Source organism: Hesperophylax consimilis, chromosome 31 (assembly GCF_061612785.1).
Source record: "Hesperophylax consimilis isolate HC1 chromosome 31, BYU_Hcon_1.0, whole genome shotgun sequence".
In the NCBI taxonomy this organism is placed as follows: domain Eukaryota; kingdom Metazoa; phylum Arthropoda; class Insecta; order Trichoptera; family Limnephilidae; genus Hesperophylax; species Hesperophylax consimilis.
The window spans coordinates 11,795,887-11,819,689 of NC_142866.1; the positions used below are offsets into that span (position 1 = coordinate 11,795,887).

Genomic DNA, 23,803 nt, shown 5'->3' on the forward strand with positions numbered 1-23,803 from the left:
TTAATTTAAATGCACTTGAGGCGCTTCCTGAAGAGGAAGTAGAACCTTCGCGTTGCGTATTGCCTGTAATTATTGCACCCCGGCGAAATGGTGACTGTATTCAATTTATATATTTTACTCCTTTTCAGCGCAGAATCGGCGGGATAAATTCATCAATGAAACCCGAAACATTAAAATTTAGCGGAAATCTTTTTTTGTCAATTAATTTCGTACGAATAATTTGGCTGATGGATATTTTTTTATTACGGGACGTAAATTTCCGTTATGTTGTAGTTATTTGTTCTTGTTTTTTTATGAATACCTCACAAGAGATTCAAATTCCCGGAGCCAACAGGATTTGTTCACCTCCATTAGGTGTGAGTTGTGATGCTGAAGCTGGAGAAGAATATGAGGAAAGGTATTAGGTTAGGTTAGGGGAGAGGTTAGGTTAGATTTTGTAGTGTCTGGCTATTCTGATCTGGTCTTTCACTTAAACGATACTGACAGTAGGTACTTAAGACTCTGAAACTTTCCGTAGATACATCATTTAAATATTTGCGCTTGTTGGCAGTCTGACTTGGATCCGAAACTGAGGATCCTAATATTTTATGCATTGATTGAAATGTTTACATATTTTTATTCGTAGTTATCGTAATATTTAAATGCCTTTAATAACGAAGGACTCGTTGGAAAACCTGACTATTACTATTAACTACGTGTGCGACGTACCCAGAAACTCCTTATTATAATGAAGGAGATGAAAATACATGTCTTTACGACATCGTTACAAATGGAAATCACCGTATTTTTCTGCTATTTTGAAAGGAAATGAAAATATTGGAATCTTTCTAACGGAACGAAGTGTCACGAGGAACTAGTCGTCTTATGAAAGGTGCTTTTAATTATGCTTTTTCTTGAGTTAATGGCCTGACAATAATTTAAATCCTTCAACCACCATCATTACACGCGGAGAAAAATGAGTATTGCCAATCTGTTAAGAATCTCTTCAAAGTATTTGAAGTCCGGTTAAAAAATTGGAAAATTAAACTTAGTAAACTTTTAACAAATTAAGAAAATATTATAACGACGTCGGAACACGTATTCGTATTCATGAAAATCCGAATATTTTCCGACTTCGTCATGATATATAATTAACTTAAATGTACGCGTTCCAACATTGGATGATTCGTTGCGGTCTGCAATCCTGTTTTAAACCAGATTACTAATAATTTAAAGAGATTCTTAATAAATTAGCAACACTCATTTTCCTCCGTGTAAGTTGAAAATGTTGCTTGTATTATGATTGGGAACTTAGTTACCAAAATAATTAACCCACGATGTCAAGGTAGGAACTCGATGATTCGGACCATTTCTCATATCTCTAGTACGCATAAGTTAGGTACTTGATTTTCTTCACGAAGGTACCTATAACAGATTCGTCAGTTTGATAGTTTCATAAAACCTTCACAATTTCAAAATGTCTGTCTCACCTAAAAGTATTTTTGAGAATTTTAGACGATACCTTTTTTAAACTGATCATTATTTTTGTACTTATATATTTAAATCGTCAACAAAATATCAACACCTTGAACAAAAATATGAATCACATTAAAGCATCCATCATTTGCCTTTGCCATTGTTGCCAAGAAATCTAGAACAGTAATGCACGTTTGCAATCAGCAATAAACATATATTATAGTCTTTTAAAATATAAAACGAAGTAAACTTGCAATATACCCACATAATATAGATACGTAAAACAATGACAGACGACAGTTATCAATTAATGTTTGCTGTCTTAAACTGAACTAAAATCGGTACCAAAATAGAACACATGTGAATAGACGGACCATGTACATAACTGAATGAAAAAAATCGTCCTATAAAACGCCTGTAATGCGTTGGATTAGGTTAGATTACACAGGCGTTGTAGGTTCAGTTCATCAGTTATTTCAGCCCTCCATCACTTCACAAACAACATCTTGCGCTTCTTATAATGACAGTAGTAGATTAAAAAAAAATTATAAGTATGAAAATTATTGTTAAATTCAAATAGTCTGAAAACATCAGCTTTTGTTTGAACTCAACACAATATTTATCTAGTACCCTAAACTATTGGAGGATAGCTATCATCCAGATAATCACCACCCTTCCGGCTGGATACACAAAACTACTCATCGGAACTGCAGTTATTATGACACATACTTATATATAGATTTCACAACAAAAAGAAACATTAAAGTGTGATAAATTGCTTATTTTCTCAGTAAAATTACATTTGATATTTGCCCGACAAAACAAAACATTGCACTGATATCGTTACAGATACAAAAGAACCAATTCCACCAGTCACGGAAGTAATTCACCCGCTAATAGTGAAAATGAAATTGTCGGTAATAAGAGGAAACACAACGGGGTTCTGTCGCCACCAGAAGACGGTGAAAAGAAATATTACTTTTCCAGCGGAGACTTTTATGTTATAAATAATAACGCTTTATGGAATTCGTTCGATAGATTAAACGGGTTTCTTTATCGTTAAACAATAATACGTGGGTATATTATTCGTTTCGCTGTCACGTTGTAACGTTTCCATCGTCCATACTTCAGTGTAGGCGGAGAATAATTGGATAATTCAATTTCATTCATGCGCGGGCCGCTGTTAAGTGAGTGACGCTTTTCCGATGGGGGCTTTTTTTTATAAAATGTTGGTTACACCTGCTTTAGTGTTTTACGTAAATAATAAGAATATTCCATTATTAACTTTTACATATATTATAACGAAAATAACTGAACAGTATGATTGAGAATATCTAACTAAACTATAGGCGGATGGACTGACCGCCAAACAACTCGGTCTTAGCACATGCTCGTATGTTTCATTCACGTTCATACATCTTTTCACATTTACCTTTTTGTTATCTGACTCTTGACAAGGCCCGATGTATTTGGTTCACTTGATCGTGACATGCCTTCCTCGGGTGTCCCCGACATATATTCTACATACATAACTTTATTCTATCCTTTATATTTGCCCGAACCATCTAAGGGTTCCATTTTTAATCTTATTAAGAATAATAATCAATACACGCCTAGGGATCTCATTTCTACAGCGTTCATTCTACTTTCATCCTTACTCTGCCGCACTGCCATACATCAGGGTAGGTACCAGCACGCATGTTGGTCTGCTAGTATCACTTTTTGGATAATTAAATTGAGTGAGACGATGCATGAATATAAATTAAACAAAAAACGTTTGTAAAGACATAGTTTTGTGGTGGTCTATACTATGTGCCTATCCTCTTAGTTAGTTTATGTTGTAGTACTAAAATGTTATTTTGAGATTATATCCTAAATCATCTTAGAGTACCATCAAACTAATTGGTCTAATTCTCTAAAGATCTTACCTATAATCTCATGCAGACTCCTGCTATATATATTATTTCCGAGAAACGTCCCTTCCGAAATCATCCCCTAATGATCATCACCCCCGTCCATTCGAGTCTTGTATCAGAGGCACGAATTAATTTCAGGCCAGTGAAATTAATACGAAACAACTGGCGCCTGTGAATACCGGCCCTCGCGTTAACCCAAACGCCATAAAGGCTATCTCAACGCAATCTAACCGGGCGGTAGGAAACTAACGGGCTCGTGTGCGTGGCGGACTTGTTGTGCCAAAGCCAAAACTTTATGATTGATGTAAATGATTTGGCCTGTTCTGTTACGTCTGATAAATCAAGCCGGTTTAGGTTACGGCCTACGGCTACATAACAGGCAGGCGAAGTTTTATTCAAAGTGAAGTAAACCACTCACTTTAAATTAAACTCTTATTTATTACTTACAGGCACCATTTTACAAGATGTGTAAGTATTGATTAAATCAATGGATAAACATATTGATATAATTTACTGTTTTTATACTCAACACCCGTAAAGTCATCAATAAAAGTAGTAACATAATTAATTAAAACCATGTTTATACAGTACCTACATAATGAAAGCTAATTGGATGGAACTTAACAACGTGGCTAACGCAAATTTGAACTAATTAAAAAAATGGTTTGATATAAATTTATTGACACTAAATTCGAATAAATCTTATTATTTATCATTTAGCATAAAAACAACAAACACCTAAAGAAATACGAATTATTATCCACTATTAAGGACAAATATACAACAACATAACAACATACTGAAAGACACAATGAGGAAACTAACACACATCTTCAGATTTCTAAGACATATACTTGTGCTAATTAAAGATTTACTCAGAATGACGTACTTTGCTTTCTGCCAATCAATAATACAGTATGGCATTATAGTATGGTATGATAGAACTTATAAAAAACACACACAACCGCTTTATATAGCGTAAAAATTAATTTTAAAAACAATTCTACTTAAACCATGTACTTTTCCATCATAACTTCCGTTCAAAAAATTTAAAGTCATAAAATTAAACAATGTACACTTCTTTCATGTAATATTACAAATTTACAAAGGCAATATTTTAAATCAAAATGCACATTTTAAAAATAATAGATTGCTCAGACAATCGTCAATACTCCCAACTCCGAAATTTAAAAAAACAATTGGACAATTCAACTGTAAATTCAAAAAAAATATTGAAGAATTTTTTTAATTCATTTCCAGAAAGTAAAATATAAATTCCACTTAAGAATTTAAACTTTATGTTAAAAAAAAACACTGAATACATAAAGTGAATACTTTGGCATATTACTTAAAAAATAACGAACAAAATTAATAATAATTCTTTATTCCAGGATGTGGGGAGGTGAGTGCGATCCCACACATCCCATAAAGAGTATAAGTACATATAATATTTATATCATAGGTATTTTATAAATAATGGTAAATATTAAACTAAAAAAAATTAAGAAAAAAAAATATATAATAATAATTTTAAATTAAAATGATATCAAAGCAAAGAAGCACAGGAATCCATCGGATCTAAGATTGTGGTAGCAAGTATCTAAAATGACACATCCCCCATACATACAAGCCTAGCTTTATTATGGTTGTACATCTAATGTTTAAAATTAGATGAAATAATAACAATATTTTTCTGTTAAAGGTATCTTTAGTCACCCGGTCCCTTTTATAATGTTCACAAGGTTTATCATTGTATATGTGGCCTCCCATGTCTCATTACTCCATTGGTTCCCTGATTTTAGGATTTTTATGAACACGTGTTCCGAGATCGTGATAATACTTTTACTTTATTTTACTGAACGTTTATCAGGAAGCCCATCAATTCATTCGTCAAGGGCCTGCAATACCGTTTTTACCCTTGAATACGAACAATTAGAAAAGATTCTTAAAACACTATCGATACTAATATTTTTCGTGAATATCACACTTATTTCCATTGGATAATATATTTTTGAAATATTTCTACGCTACCATTTTACGTGGTAATTCGTTTTAATTAAGGTAAATACAGTTAATTCTAAAATAAACTAATGAAAGCCTTTTTGTAACGTTCAAGTCTTTGAAATGAATTTACTCTCGGAAAACTGGAATGCAGTTAATACAAATCCTGGGTTGTTAAATAAACCCTTCAAAAATTTAAATCTACTATTAAAATGAATATTTTCCATTAATGCAACACAGACCATTACTTTCAGTAAGCTGATGTTATTTTCTCTACAATCTCAGAATGCTAGAATTCTGCTATTCAATTGCACAATTTATTGAATACGTAGTGCTCACTTCCAGGAGTGCGGCATTTTTTGTTGTATTTCTTCTGCATTAACCGTGTGACAATATAGAATTTGAGTAAATTCTTTCATATTTTCAATGTCCATAATCAAACTTGAATGCCAGATTTTTTTTGTTAAGTTCGTTTTCGTAGTAAAATTAGTTCTCTAAGTTAGAATTTTATGAAACCCGTCAAAACGATCATAATCCGAGCGGAAAGAGGTAGATGGGTGCGTGATGTCATCTGTGCTCTACGGTGACCGGATAAATCATCACAATGATAATAAGATGATGATGATGATAAAAAGTTATATAAAATCATGGAAAGTGATGAAACAAAAACTTTATTAACTGGGTTAAGTAGGTTAGGTTGGGTTAGGTTAGGTTAAAAAAAAATCATCGTTTCTAATGACGTTATATCACTTTTTAAAAGTGTGTTGAATTGTCAATGTGTTGAGTTATCATGTCTACCATGGGTAGTACTGGGTAGGCATTTTGTATGGAGATGTTGTTTAATCTTCATTGCGAAATACCCGTTATTTGTTTAACAATGTTAATCGTCTAAATAAATAAGGGGTATTTTTTATATCAAATTTTTATTCTCACATTAATTTTTAACGTTAGAACTGGTTGTTGTTGGTATTGTGGCTTACGTGACCATACAGGTACCTACTTATGTAGATCACATTGCTTCAGTTCGAGGTTACAACTTGTTCAACTTGGACAGGGACAGGGGGTTACACCACCACTCTAACATAAATTTTAAATGGGTTTCGACTTATTAATTTTTATAAAAACCGTAATTTTGGGAGTAAATAATTTTAATCGCGGTCGCGTTTATTTGGGTTGTGTTGTGAGCAAATAGCATCAATATTACCACTTTAAATTAAATAAAACATTTAAAATGTCTTAAAAATACAAGCTTTACGATTCAATTTATTGATGCTCTAGGAAGTTTTTACACAAAAAAACGGTAGACACGATTTGTTTTCTGACATATTATTAAATAAAATGACATTATCATGTTTCACAATAATTGTATGTATTAATGGACACTTATGAAGTTCGCAGTTACAACCATCGATAAAAGTAAAAATACAATCACAAAAATTCATCTCAGAACCTCATCATATAGATACAAAACTATACAACACAAAACTGTATGGCAACCTTTCGCGCTTTTTTCAAAAGTACGCCATGTAACAGAAAAAAAATGCACAGAGATGTTTATTTATAACATTGTACGTACAAACTAAATACGGAGTACATTTGACGTCACATTTCGTTCGGCCAATCATGGGAGCGTTTGTAAAGTAAAGCTTTTAAATCACTTTTGAAGAACGCTTTTAATTCTGATTTATATATTCAGAATCGGTGTTTTTTGGTGTACATGAACATATTTTTCAAAAGGCAAAATAATTTTACTCAAATTCCTTATTTCAAGATATTTTCTCATTAAAGACCTGAAATCACCAGCGTTGCCTGGAATTTACGTAGGGTTTTCGAAATGAGACTTAGACGGTGACCTTTAGTTAGTTTTGAAGGTTAAGTGTTCAAAATTTCATTAATCTCGGAATAAAACTGTAGATTTTTATAAAAATCAAAACAACCTATTAAACAGCCAGACAAAATTAGAAATTAAAAAAGTAACAGGTCCATTTGTAATATGATTAGGAGTGTTTATGGCGGGCCGTGTGGGTTTGATTTTTTATATAAATCTACGGTTTTATTCCGATATTTTGAAATTTGGTATTCTTGACTTTCAAAACAAGAGGAAGGTTACTGTCTACATGAAATATCGGAAAACCACTCCATCTCCTTTCCTATCCCTTATAGCAGAATTTCGACACCTCTTGATGAAATTTTGAACACTTGACGTAAAAAATTTCTGTTATATTTTATTTGGAAAAACTATGCCTAATGCTCGGGCAACCCCAGGGACTTCAGCATGTTGTAAAACAAAAGTCTTGGAAAAAGCGACAAGTCGTTGTAAATTAACGTATGCCAAAGCTAGGAGAGGTTAAATCTTCTTCTGAAAATGATTTAAGTATAACTTTAATATTATTTCTTAGAATCATCATACGGGAATATTTTTGAGCGGACAAGACAAAAGTTGTATCTGGTGCCAGTGGGAATATGACTCTCCCAAGTTGGGTATGTTGTGTACTTGAAAAGAATAGGGATGGGAAGAAGATGAGATTTTTTTGTGAAGACCTTTTCTAATGAAATGCCCGAAAATCTGTTTCATTTCTTCAAACAACAACAAGCTAATAATTATATCATATTTTTGAAATGGTATTTGTACTCCGGTTAATAGATTTTGTATTAATAACTAGCGCAGACGCACACATGTGAAAAATCAAGGGATATTATAAGTTTAGGATTTGTGTAGCTGAAAGTATTTATAAAATATTTGCTTCAGAATAATTTGCCTTTGTAAATATTTTGATTTTCTTTTTGATTTTTTGTTGATAAATTAGAGAGACGTCAGAAATTTACCTTTCGAATGAAAACCGTTGAAAAAATACAGTTCAAATATAGAATATTTATTAGTTAATTAAGAAATGTTATATTCTTTAATTATTCTTATCGCTTGTCTGAATTGTTACCACGATCACCTAATTTTTTAAAAATTAAAAGTTAATAGAACGTAAATAATTTTGTCTCTTACTCTGAACTATTTTTGTGCCACTTATTTTCAAGAGACTGTTAGTATTATGAGTGTACTTACGTTAACTTTATTTTAAATGTTATTAAAAACATATAAAGACAAACAAAACGAACAGTAACAATTAGAATAACAACTATTAATTATTTATTTCTTTCCAAAATTTCCGCGTCATTTATTAATGATTACTTTAAGACGAGACAATACCCTAAAATAGAGTCGGAATTTTAAGCTGGAGTCAGACGTTTCAGTTTTCGTTGCCTTTCATTTAGCGTCTTTCACTGGGAATGATACCTCTGAACACGGAATGAATGCTCGTTCATTTGTGCAATTTATTCGTGCAGGTATACCAAGGCATACGACTTCGTTTGACGGCATCATAGTGGGAAAGGACGGATGACTGTTAGTTTCTATATCATTCTGTATGTATTCTGTATATATTATGCGAACGCGGAGTGGAATAAAAATGAACGTTTGCTCGAGTGAACATTCACCCGAGTGAACTGTCTGATACCTGCTTTAACGACGTAGGTGAAGAAGCCTTGCACAAAAATATGCGACGCGCGGCTCTCGTGTATTGGACAGACCCAAGGTTGAATTTGATCTAGCAAATCTCTTAAATAAAGTGGGAATATTAACAAAATAAACTCTGAAGTCGTGTACAAACAATATTCGGCGTGACTTATGGTCGAATTCTCCCTAGCAGGCCTAGAAAACTGATAATTCCGTGGGGTTTATTTTAATTATTTCTGATGAATGCATTACCGAAATCTAAGATGAATCTAGAGTAATCTCTCGTAAAGTTACTAATTCATCGTCTAGAAAAATAAAATCTGTTGTTTACCGCTAATTTCTTAGTTTTAAAAAAAGTTTCATAAAATTCTAAATTTTTTTACTCTAAATATTTTAATGTTAAGGTACTGTTTTTATTAATCTTAAATATAAACATAACTTACCTCTGCAGGTATCGCTCTAAAAAAAGATATAAATATATTGTCGTTATGAATTCGTCGAATCCTTCATAAACGTTTAGTAATACGTTCATCAGAAATAATTAAAATATCAGCCTCAAGCAAACCGCAGTTATTTGAGTCTTGTATCATCTCCCAGATCATAAGGCCGGGACACTGAATCAAATCAGCCTCCTAACTTGTATGGGAACCTTCAAAATATGTTTTTTTTATATTTTTTTTTAAATTAACTAAAAAATGTTAATATGTGTTAATAAATAAAAAAAAAAATATATCGTAAATTCCCATACATGTTAGGAGGCTGATTTGAATGAGTGTCCCGGCCTTGTGATCTAGGAGGTTGTGCTTAAATACACCATCAGCCTAATCAAACTTCGTTAATTTATGTGTTGTGTACGATGTTGAGAAATCAGGAATTCATATGGTAGAATCTTATAAGTTCAAATCCGAAAGAAAATTGGAATATCTGAAAAGAACCAGATTTTTGTTTCACAGAATTTGAAATGGATATTTTGTCGTGTCGTTCTGTGCGTCTTGCCAATCTTACTACGCAAATGACCGTATTAGCCCCTCATAAAAAAATAAACTTTTGGACACAATATGTAATTGATAATTCACGATTAAATTTAAGTTATGTAATGATTTTTTATTTTTTTTTATTTTATGAATATAATTTGAATTAAAGCGGCTGAGAGTTTGGTCACGCACCTGAAATAAGGGAAAATATATAATACAGAAGTAAGCACAAACATATGATAGGTTCCCAGTAAGATATGGCGCAAGCAGAGAATCAAATGTTTGAGTTGGGTCAGTTCAATGATCTGAATAAAAGAATAGTTTATATGAAAATTATAAAAAAACTTATACCGGAATCAAAAAGCCAATATCAAAGTTGATACTCAGTCAACAAATACTTGTTATTTTGTGAAAATAGTATTAAGGCAGGCTAGCTTACTTCCGAAGTTATGTTGTATCCCCGGGGTTTTCTCACAATTTCTCTTAGTCAATAAAACACTGGCTTCAACAAAATACTTTGGACCATACGGCTATGATTTCTTATTTAGCAGGCGGTTGGAATAATCTGGACCCCGACCTTGAGGTTGCCACCTTATTTATTATCCTGTAATTCTCGACAGCTAACGCCACCTATGGCTTATCTTATATACTAATCAAGTGCCATCTATGGGTGATCTCATATACTAATATCAAGGATAGTCCATTATAAAGATTGTAAAATTACGGTATGAATTTCCCTGCGTTCGAAATACGTAATGGGGAAGTTAAAGAAGTAAATATGGATCTGATGTTATTGTATCCATAACAAAACATACCATTTACACCACGAATAAGGTGATTCCTTGGAATGCAAAATAATTTATATGAATCTTTGTTTAACGATGGGTGCGAAAAAATGTTCGCTTTAAAGCCCAGCTACACTACTCGCGAAGTTGACCGAATACGATAGTGTGGGCACGAACTTCACTTCACTTCGGGCAACTTCGCTTCGCTTCGCCCGACTTCCGATTGTTGTCGGTAAATGCGCCCGAGTCAAAGGACTCGAGTCCGAGAGACTGAGTTGGACTGAGTTACTCGCGAAGTTGCACGAGTGTGTGGGCACGCACTTCGAGCCTCGGCTAACTTCGTCGAGGACTTCGTCGAAGCGTCGAATCGAGTAGTGTAGCTGACACTTTAGATTACTAAGACGACGCTCTCGCACAAAACGACTCTTCATTCGGCCAGCCTCATGACTTTTCGGCTCTTTTCGCCCGCCAGATCTCTGTGCGGTATATTTGCTTATAAACTCACTAAAATTAGCAATGGATCTATTCTAAAAGATGATGAATTTTTGGTTACCATTTTTTTTTTCAATCAAATTTAATTTCGATGTTTCACATCTGCCAAGCGTCTTGTGACAGCTCTTTTTTTACTTACCGCTAGTTGTAAATTTAGTAGTTGTTTGATTTAAATACTGATCCGTTGCAAAACTGAAAATTTAAAATTTTATTCTTTAAAAAGTCCCCAACGCAATTTGTTTTTTTTTACCAAAAAATGATTAATCGTTTTCCCGACAATAGGCTTCGCCTGGGGCACTTTTCCTTTATTTTCTTTCCTTTCCATTTCTTCGGTAAAATTGTTTTGCGGTATTCCCGTAGCCGTAGAGCATAGAGGCCGACAATTTTGAAATTGTCACTACTTGGCTAGCGGCGTACCCCTTCAAAAGGAAGAATTTTGCCGCAATTATTTTCCGGAGGTGAAAGGGATTCTCCTGTAACAAACTGTAAACTGAAATTCTTCCTCCAAAAACAATGCCTAACTTATTATTCTGCCTGTACATTATTTCTTGTCTGAATCATGTTTTAGATAGTAAGTGTATCAAGCTATCATTTAGTCTGACGATTAACATAAGGTACCAATAACATTCCTAAAACCTTTTTAAGGAAACGGAAGATCGGTAAGGTTAGTCGATCGAACGGTTCATATTGTTTGATTCCAGTCAGTCATCGAGATTATATATTATATACTCGTATAATATCTCCTTTGTAGCAAAATGCTCCATATTAAGAGTAACAGGAACCAATACTTTCAATATTTGAACCTCTCAACAAAAACTCGCGAATGGAATATTACAATGATGAAACCTTTACAGAAAGATTCACTGCAAATTTTTGGGTCATCGACAATGTATTTTTATGCTACGTTCCATTGAAAATTTCAAATGAAAAGAAACGACCAACAATAAAAAATAATTTATTTGTACAGTATGTGGCTTATTGTGAATTCTATAGGGTTTGTAAGGTAGGTGGGTAGTTAGAAACTAAAATTATAACCGAACGACCATCTCAGTGAAATGTTTCAAGCTACCAAAAGTCTACGTCCTGACACAAGAAAATAATTATAACCGAACGACCATCTCACTGTCATGTTTCAAGATACCGATAGTCCACGTCCTGATACAAGAAAATAATTATTTATAACCGAACGACCATCTCACTGCCATGTTTCAAGCTACGGATAGTCCACGTCCTGACACAAGAAAATAATTATAACCGAACGACCATCTCACTGTCATGTTTCAAGATACCGATAGTCCACGTCCTGATACAAGAAAATAATTATTTATAACCGAACGACCATCTCACTGCCATGTTTCAAGCTACGGATAGTCCACGTCCTGACACAAGAAAATAATTATAACCGAACGACCATCTCACTGTCATGTTTCAAGATACCAATAGTCCACGTCCTGACACAAGAAAATAATTTAACAAAAAACATTGCATTTGATGTATTGAAAGATACCATAAACACAGTGGCGATTGAAGTCGGGTACGAAAATTCGTTAAAAATAAGTCTCGTTTTTGACAAAGTGAAAAAGTAATAAAAAAATCAACAACTGTATTCAGAGTTTTGACATTTCCGGTGACCCTTTACCCGTCAATTTTTGGGCACAGTGATTATCGAACCAGTAGTCTAGTACTCTAATTAGCTTAATGCCATAAAATATTTTTAGCAACCCCTCGGTTGGGGTTTATAATTTTATACCATTGTGGTATTAATCAGGCTCGTGGTCGCTTTGATTTCACTTAAATTTATTTCGTGGCATTTATTAAACATATTAATATGGCAAACCACTGAATAATTATTAATTTACGCTAATAACTCTACGAAAACCGTTTGCATGCTCAATTTAATCAGAAGCGTGATTTAATTAGTTTTCTGAATAAATATTTATTTATTTATTTCATTTAAACGCCCATAGGGCTTTTACATACAATGCAATTATGTTTTTAAATGCAATAACAGTAAAGAGTTTACATAATATATAAGAATATACAGATTACATAAAATATAAGATTTAACAATGCATAGGTTAACAAAATATAGGTAACATGAAACAAGAGTTTACGAAACTTAGGTAACATGAAATTTAAGTAAATGAAATAAAAATATATGATCTGCCAATATCCTCCAAATCAATTGAATAAAAAAGGATGAAATTGTTGTTCACATTAGCCTATAAACTATGTAACTCTAATTAACAATCTCTATTACGCAAGATTAGGATAAGAATCGACGAAAAGTCTAATAGAAAAACATTTAGTTAAGTATTACAATATTAAACCAAGAATATATAATATATTCATTAGTTTGTGTAAATATGCTCCTTATTATTTTACTTCTCTTTTCAATTCCTCAAAACTGCACTCGTTTTATTCTATCAAATAGCTTCATCGTTTGTTTTTCCCAGCTTTTGTGTTTTGCGACTGTACGTCAACTGTACGTCTTTTATCAGCAACCTACGCGACGGTGAAGCTTTGTTAGGTTGTCGCTCTCCTGGGATCCTAGCACATGTCCAAGCAGTTTTATATGGGAATTATTGAGAGCGCCGGGGTTTGAGTTTAAATGCAGAGGGCTTCTTGAACAGTTGACATTCTCACTTGGATCCATAACACAATACACACCATCTGTATAAAGAACACGGCAGATTAAATCCCACAATGCACTCTTTCGATGGTTATTTTATTCTATGTTCATAATAAATATGCAAACTTCATACACGTATTATAATATATATTACTAGCATGGACCCGTGAAAAAATATTATAATTCCAATTTTGAAAATAACAATTAAAATAATAATTTGTTAAAAGTATCTACTAAAGGTAGGAACTTGATCAGTTGATTTATCGCTTCATTACAATTAATTCCAAATAAAATCGCTAAGAAATATTCTAAGCTTCTAGAAATACGAGTACCTATTTCACGTACACTAACCGCTTCCTGAATAAAGTCAGCAGTTTAGTCGAGAGATATACCAGAGTTTTAAAGAACTTTAGTGACAAAGATTATGGCTTATAAACATATATTTATACAGATCAACAAACTCTAATTCGAAATACATATATATTATTTTATGTAAGTATTCGCAGAATTAATAAATCGTCATAACGATTAAGACCGTGGAGACATAAACGCTACAATGCATTTGATTGATGAACGTCAAGCCAGAATGTACATATGTTATTATTCTTATTTATTTACATTTTGTACAGGCAGATAATTTACAGTGCCATACTTACCAGGTAGTTCACTTGAGATCTCATTTCAATAGTGACGTATACATTTCTTAATTAATTAATTATGTTTGTATTCTTCATTAATTAATTTACGTAAAGATGAAATTTCGATCTTCTATGTACGCTTAAAACACTGTTTTTTTCGGTCCAATGGGTATGAAATACAGGTACATTATTTTTTCCAAGGAAGAATAGTTTGGGTAACGAAATACGAGTGATAACTAAATAAAGTGATTACTAATAGTATATATCTCTAAATAGTATAAAATAAAGCCACTATCCGTGTCTTAGTTCTTCTAAACTATGTAAAGGAGTTTGATAGGTTTTTCACCATGATTTAGAGAATTTCTTCCGGAAGGTTTTTATTTGTAATACGTGGATATTATATTTATTGAAAGTAGAAAAAGTTGAGCAACGTCGCGTACACTTCAGCTAGTAACAAATAAATCAATTTGTTCGTGAATAACAATGTTTAATTAATGATTAAATTTATTACGATCTAAGAAAAATTTACTTAGATAGTCAAAATCCCTCGAAATAGGGAAAGTGATTGAATAATGCGAATATAATCTAACTATTGGTAGGAATTCAAATTCTGCTTTTCATGCTCACTAAACGTTAGATAAAACGAAATCTTATTTAATTCTTATATAGGTATCAAAGAAATGCGTGAAAAGGTATTTCTTACGAATTTGCGTTTCTTTCTTTATTGTGAACCAAAGCGGGTTGGGCCAATCGGCACGCGCGACAACTCGAAACGATTTGATATGCCGTCTCAGCGTTATTTATTTGAGCGCTGTTGATTTTCATCTGAAGTGAAGAGTAACTCAACCGCCCGCGTACAAACTACTACTTACATTTATACGTACTTTGGTTGCCTGTGAATATTTAGGGGCGTGCTCCTCACCCCCTCCCCTCTTCTCTTTGCGCGTCATATATATATTATAATCACTTCATCCTTGACCCCTTCCCACCTTCGCCCACCCTCCCCTCTCGTGGGTTCTGGAGAAGGGTTGGTTAACTTGACCCGGGAACCAACAATCATTCTTGTGGAGTCGGCGACACGGTACTGGCTGGGTTTTAGTCGGACCAATCTTTACGGCGATACCTACCGTCATTAGGCCTGAAACGGACGGTCAATTAAATCAGACAGATTTTGGGTACAGTGCAATTTGTGTAAGCGATGTTGAGAGAATTACGGAACGTAATAATCTAAAACACTACAAGGCGTAGGGGACATAAAATAACATCAATATCACAGATTCGTTTCTGAAAACGGAATTTTTAAACCAACAAAGTCAGAAGTAATATTTATTGCAAACGCGATTAATTACAATTGAGTATTTTTTGGCTTGTGGCTAAAAGCCTCCTTGGGAATACAAATGGGGCTTTTGATGATAAAATAATCGTGGCAGATACCCTTATTTCTATATTGATAAGTTTTTTTAATTGTTTACCAAAGAGAGCAGTGGTATTTCTTATTGTCATTTTCCATTTGTAACACTTTTTTTTCGCCCAGCTTAAAAAATCAATCAACTTTGTTTGTAAAGTTTCGGAAGTTGTTTTTGTCAGAAAGACAAAAGCCAGCTATACAATGCGATTAAAAATTCAAAGAAATCTCATTTCCCTGTAATGATAATTCAATTCAATTATTTTTATAAGTAATCCGATTATGAGCAATCATGATTATTATTATCGAAGCTTCTCGTTGATAAGAAAATTTCGAATTTATTTCAGAGTGACGAATATAACGCTCCGAGGCATTACCCTATAAATATAATAAATTTTTGAAAAAAATAAGTTATTTTAGTTAATACAATTTTTAAGTGACATTTTCTGTTAAAAATCTGAAACGTTAAGAAAATTTGTTTGTTTATTTTTAATTTATTTTTCAATACTACAGAACACAAATCAGTCACATATACGGAGAGAAATCGTTTTTTTCCTAACGATAAATTAACGGGCCATATTAACAAAACTTCAATTTCAGAAATTTTATCGTATTGCTTTGATAATGTGTCATAAAGACACAAATAATTTTCGTTGTAATGCAAAAATATTTGAATTTTCATGAACACGTGTTCCGACATCATGATTATATATTCGTAATTGTCTAAAAGTTTTTTTTTTGAAACCTGTTAATTCAGTCGTAAGGTCTGCGATCCTGTATTTAACCGGAATTATTAATAATTTGATGAGATTCTTAATATTCATGAACAACTGACAAACACTTTTCATATTATAACGTTACCTTTATCTTTACCTCAAATCATTCTTTAGCATGTGCGAGTACTAACCCCGTCGACTAAAATATAAATAATCACTTAGCAGATATTTTACAGAGACTTGTCATTAATACAGATCCCTGTAAATAATAAAATAAATTAAAACGAGGTGAGCGTTTTTAAACGCTGAGTTAAAATTTGGACGAAGCAGGGAAATAGAACTACATTACATTAAATTCTATGCTGTAATTTTCGTTTTTAGGTACTCGTAAAATACTAACTTGAATTTCCATGTTATCAGGTCGTTGAGAAGAGAGCTTTGTTTGATTTAAATATAGGGAGGTGTAAGTCGAAGTCTAGGGAGGTTAGAAATATATTAGTTTTCATTGAATTACTGAGAATACCAAAATGAAAATTTGTTAGTCGATGCCGTCATCTAATCTTTTAGCTGAGAAATCTAGGTATATTAATTCTTTACATTCTACAAACAGTCGGGATCAGATAGCACACATCCAGAGTGGATCAAGCCAAAGTGCTTTTTGATCCTAAAACAGTTTGGATCATCCAAGGCTTAAATGGACAGCAGAGTATTCATTTTACATATAATACGAGTCACCACTCGGAATCAAAACGTTACTTGTAAATGTTTGATGTGCAGTTCCAGATCTAAATATGTAAGGAAATCCCGCCGAAGCTCTTCCATATGCGGCCCACAATATTTACAAAGCTAAGGACCATGAAGAATAAGATGCATCAGTCGACGATATCTTAAACGTGTGTCCACCATGTCGAGTAAAAATATATTTACTCTAAGACACCTCATAACCAATTACATTTTACGAAGGAATATACACACTGAGATTAAACATAAACGGCTTTATTTAGTTATATTCTAGTTACACATGTATCACTCTTAAGGGAGCATTCTAGAATTATTTATTAATCTCTTCATAACTACAGTATTTGACAAATAAGGAAATTGTTAATCGTGGATAATTTTTTCGATAGCAAAATTGATTGAAAACTTTTCGAGGACTGACGATAATAACCCGATCATTTCGCGCTATCAGAAATGCAATAAAAAGTTCCGTCTCAGAACTTATCCAATCAATCTTAAAGACAAAGCGCCGAAGTGTTTGATTCTAGGAACGAGGAACTGCAGTCCATTTATTTTTAATTAGTTAACCCTCTAACTTAAATACCTGTATAAATATATATTAATTGTTGTAGTATTATTATTAAAATGTTTTACAAAGTTTTTCTTTTTGGGTCTCCCAAAAACGCATCATATCTGTGCAAGTGACTTGAGACGTCACCGGTCAAATAACCTACATTTTTTTCAACTGGCGCTGTATTTTGTATGGGAGATAAGATTATCCGCTTTTAAAATCGAAGAACACCGTAAATCTCGTCACTAATGTTTTCGTATTGAATCAAAGTGAAAAATATATCGATGGCAGTACCTGATAAACAATTTACCGGTATTAAAACCCTGCATTAAAACATTTTCATCGGTTCAAATATGAAAGTGGAACAGAGTTTCCAATACTACTCTAAAATGCTCTCAAGAGATGAAAAGATTTATTGGATATTTAAAACGGACTCGGCGGGGCAAGCGATGAACTTTACCAGCTAATTTCATTAATGTATTGATAAATTAAATTTTTAAGGTTTTTATTCTCGCGGCTCTATGGACGTTACCCTTGGCTTTACCCATCGATTTATATATTAGGCATGACCAATTACCACTCCCTAGAGACACGTAGAGGTATTGCTTTGCTTAAATATTTTTTTCAACTAATAAACGGTCACTTATCTAATAATGAGATACTGGCCCAATTAAATTTTTTTGTACCAGAGTCTCACTCTCGAGGACGTCATCACAATCTTCTATATAGTAGAGCAAGCCGCACTAATTTATTAATGAACTCACCTGTGGGGAGAGCTACGTGCTTTTTGAATGCGGTAGATAAAAAATTAGATTTATTTTTTGTGTCCTATAGCGCATTTGCGAGATTTTTGGCATTGCATATACACTGCATAAATGGTACAATTTTAACGTCTTAGGCTTTATTACCTATAATTGTTATAAATAAATGTACAAATTATATATAAATAAAAAATAAAAAATAAAATAAGAAAGAACCTCGTTCGCCGTTTCATGATGCACTGATAATGATGACATAATAGCATTAAAATCTTACTTCTGTGATCAATTTACGATCTAACTGAATTAAAACGTAGATACTCATGCTAATGAACTGAAGCTTACTTTCCACTAAGGCTGATTAAATTACTCGAGGATTATTAAATTAATATATGTATTTTTTACAATAATTATTTCCTGTTCATAGTTTAATATGAAGTAAATAATCATAATCGCTATTACTATAACGATGCCTTGTTTACTATCTGATATTGTTACATTTATATTGTCTCTTTCTAAAGTTCTCACTTAAGATTTTTTTTGTGTTTTCCTGAACCATAAAAAATAAGTAGTTATTCTGACAATAAACAGATAGCTACGCAACTTAAGTCACTGGTAATTTGATAATAACTCTTAAATTTGGGTTTGTACAGATAAGCATCAATGGAAAATAATTTATTATTATATTTCAATAATACGTCATTTTAACTTTTTTTTCTCTTACTTTTGTATTTTTATATTTTCTTACAATTTATGCCTATACCTATGTTAATGGTAAATGTTGTTCAGTATTTTTTTTTAAATAAATAAGTAAAAGACATAGCTATTGTGTTTGATGAGGGGATTGAAGTTAAAATAATAAAATATGGTAATAAGAACAACAACAACAAAATAAATAAGAAAAAACACAAGACTTATCGAAAACAATATGCAGATATCTGTTTTATGTAGACTTTCGTTGAGGGGCCTCATGACAGGTTTTTATTTTATTTTTTAATATTTCATTTAGTTCCAGAAATAATATTAGCAATAGCAATAGGTCAATAGCAACAGTAGTCCTGTTTATGGACATGAGTTCCGGCCCCCCTCAGGCCGAGAGCACTAAGCTTATGCCCTGCGTGATCATAGGGTAGAGACGGAATTGCAAGGGGGCCAAAAGGGGTCCAGCAAGGGGGGAGGCAGACAGCATTTGCTGAAATGCTGACCGTTAAATCCGCCCATGGCAATGAACGAAGATATAAAAATATTATGATTTCTGAGCAAAATCTTGATAAAATACATGATTTATGCAATATCATTGTTTCTAGTTACAGTCCAGCTCTGATGAATGTGAAACTGTACACAGAAGGAGTTACACATTAATCATTCTAATTTTACAATCCAAAGCAACAATTTTTCATTATTTAATTAATTTTAATGAAATGTGTGAAAGTGTTATTATGTCTTGTCAAATCGATATTAGTTCCTATAGGTAGATCGCCTTTTCTAAGAAACGAAATGCTCGTGAAAATGCTAAATGAATTATTAAAATAATATTTTTTTACTAAAACTTTCTATTAAATTTTTACTAGGTGTGTCATAGGTAACTCTGTACGTTATTTAAAAATATTTCAGACTCCCCTTTACCCAAACCAGTCAGTCATTTAACTATTATTGAACCGATGTAGGATATTTTGCATATATACACAAAATAAAAATAATAAAAATTTTCTTTGAAAATATGTTAATATTCTTGGCTTCCACTAAAATAAGTATATCAGCTAGTAATAAATGTGTACGTCTGACATTTCTAACTAAAACTTCTCTCCTAGAAAGTTTGATTTAGTAAATGTATATACGAGTTTATATCGATGAATGCCGTCCGCCCGTGTGCATTCATTTATCGAATGATTACAATATTCACTATTAGAATTGTGTCCCGCGTTGAGTGGCTGACTGCTAACTGCACCGTTCGGTTACTTCAGTAAATCTTGGCTAGTAATTCAGGCGGGCATCCACTGAATTGCTACTAAATCTTGTTAATAGTTTTGGCATGCGCGATTAGTCGACGTGAACGTGACATAACTGGAAGTACGCTGAATGCACGACGTCCGTCCGGCACCGCTCTTTGCGACACTGCTTACACCACTGAACACAAAACCAATAGACATGTACTAATTCAAAAAATTACTAATTAAACCGTACTAATTAGACGGCCCATTTTTTTCTTCTTATCATGAAGAAGAGTTTTTGGAGGTGAAAGTGCGACCAGTCGATGATATGGGGAGAAAATGATGGAGGTGACCTTCATTTACGATGTGTTTTGTCATTTGCTCTTATTCACGTTAACCCTTAAGTACTATATCTAATTTCGTCAAATGTCAATACTACACTGGGTTCATACGGACCGTGATTTTGATGGTAATTTAAGTACATAAGATTTTGTAAATTATTTTTTATCAATGCTTTTGCACTGGACTTTGTTTTATATGGAAATCTAACAAAAACGAGTGTTTTTGGTCATTTAATATACTTTAGCATTTTTTTAAAAGCCCGTCAATTAGGCTCTACATTAACATAACATAGCAAAAAATGTAAATAAAAGAAAACAACTAATAAAACAATTATCTTTGTAATTCGTACCACACTAATAATATACTGGGTTCGTATGAACCCGACTTGTTAAATATATCGAAAACTGAGACAATTGGCGTCCTGCTCTCAATACAATTCAAACGTCACCGAGAAGTATGAAGATTACCGGGGGCAGCCGTGGTTTGGTAGCTGGAGAGAAGAATGTTATTTTCGGTAGAGTCCGCATTGACCCAGTTGAGAGTTAAAACAATTTGAATTCCTTTAAAACCTACTGCGTTTAGAGCCTTTGGAGCGGAGACCTTTAGACCTTTTCTAAGACATTTATTTCGGTATAGTTTAATGAAGTTCACTTCTTTCTAGGGAAAGAGAACCCTTACAATTTGATGATTTGTTCCACCACAAGGAGGTTTTTTCACGTCTGCCAGTCTACCGACCCCAGGTCTGCCATAATTCTTAAGAAGACGGATATAGGCCAATGAAGATAAAATTGACCTTACATCTAGAACACCAGACTTGCCCACAATATACTTCTCTCAGTTAGCACTTCAGTGGTTTAAACTAATCCCTTAATCAATAAATGCCCACCGATGTGCGAAGCCCTACTTTCCACCCGGGTCGAATAGGTATCTAACCCGGTCAGTAAATATTATGGCAAGTTGTGCACTTTACGCAAACATCCTTACGCCTTGTTCGCAACAATGATTAACACGTACGCGTACGAAAAAAATAACCACGTTGTTTATACGCCCTCTGAGTTATTTTATTAGTAAACCGTCATAATAAAATTTTCAAATAATTAATTGAAAAAGTATCATGAAAAGCCTAAAAGGATGAGTGTGTTTATTTATTATTTTTACCGACAAGATATTCATCCGTTCGACTCTTCGTGTCTTAAATATACGTTAACTCCATCTAAAATTTGACATACATTTTTTTTTTTTAAATACTCTTACAACACAATCACACCACCAGTACTATAATCAAACGACACTACAATGTACCTAAACTTCATACTGCATCAGCACAAAGACAATTCATCTACTTATCTCCTAAAATCTTCAACCTTCTTCCTGATAACTTAAAAACCAAAAACCAACTCCACACTATCAAAACACAAATAACTCTATGGATCCTTACATCTGCAACACATTTCAATCATAACACCCATCTCTCACATTCCGTATCCAATTTTCTTAACTAAATTATCATATAACATATTTATTTAATTTTGTATGTGTATATTTATATTATTGACATGATGCCACGTTTAAATTTGGACAGTGAGACCAAACAAGTAGATGTCAGGGTTTAGACAAATAGTTTTGAAAGTATGAAGAGCACAGTTAATTGGCGAATTGGATGCTGCATTTGTTTTGTAATTAAGCGTGTGGAATAGCGCTGTATGTCGTGTACATCTCAAAGGTATGTTAAAATTTATAAGTGACAAAAGTTAAGTACGGTCGGTGTTATTATTTAAAAATCTTTGAAATGTACGTTCAAAGTTATTGTTGAAGGGTAAGATATTTCATTTGTTTTGAATACGTCCTCTATTATCTACGTAAAGTTATATTGTCGCTTCCAAATTGGCAAGAGTGTACGAAATATATTACTGATCACTTGACTTACACGTATCACAAAACCAAGTATTTTATACTACGACCTGTTAACGATTTTGTCAATGTGCTTATTAAATATGAGTTTGGTACTAAGGTAAATGCCAACATTCCGTTTTAAAGATGACAGGCGCATTGTTGGGTTAATAAGAATATACTGCACTATAAAGTTTAGTATAGAAGAGCAGTGCAAACTCAGGAATAGTAATTTTTTTTTAATACGTCTATTTAAATTTCACTTAGGTTTTCGAGAAAGAATGAATGAATGCAAATCTTAGAAGCAGATAATAACCCACTTCCCGACATCCGATCGACTTGAAACTCAGCATATAGACAAGTTCTTGATGACAATGCATTCTGCAAACTTTTGTTTGTGTTTTTTTTGAAATCGAATGATATTACAGCGACGAAATTAAACGAAACAATTGTCGGTCGAACCCGATCGGCATTTGACGAGGTTTGTAGAATTATTAACTCCAGTTCCTGAGTAGGAAGGTTCAATCCTTATTGCAACAAAAAAAATTAAAAGGCATTTTAAAACAGATGTATTAGGAAAAACAAAATATTTTTGGGGTTCATTTTCTAAAAAGTAAAATTGCCATTTAATATTTGAATAAACCAATTATTTCATTGATCATATCATTTTCACTGTATTTTAATTTTTGTTTGCTGTATTTTTTTTATCTATTTTAATTATTTTATTATTTCTTTTTATATTTCAAAATAATCTGCCATCTTAAAGCTATTGTACCTACATGTAAAAGCCCTCTGGGCGTTAAATAAATGCTCGTTATACAGACACATGCGAGAGAGAGGTTTCAAAATGCTTTATTGCTCTTGAATGTTTCCAATATAAATGTTCTTACAGAACTGAATGCAATTACATTATTTAATGCTGTTTATAAGCACGACAAGTCTGTTATTTCTAATAATTATAATTTTTTGATTGTAGTGTTTTAATACTTAATTGTACTTATAAACGCAGTGTAAGGTCGGAACTATGAAAACCTTGACATACCACCACGGCGCGCGGCGTTTTTATAACGGC

At 32.9% G+C, this 23,803-nt stretch overlaps 1 protein-coding gene across 3 annotated transcripts in view; it reads left to right on the plus strand.

The window, feature by feature from the left end:
• LOC149409459 (uncharacterized) overlaps nt 1-23,803 on the plus strand; it is a 456,446-nt gene that overhangs the window by 349,870 nt on the left and 82,773 nt on the right. The window lies entirely within an intron of this gene.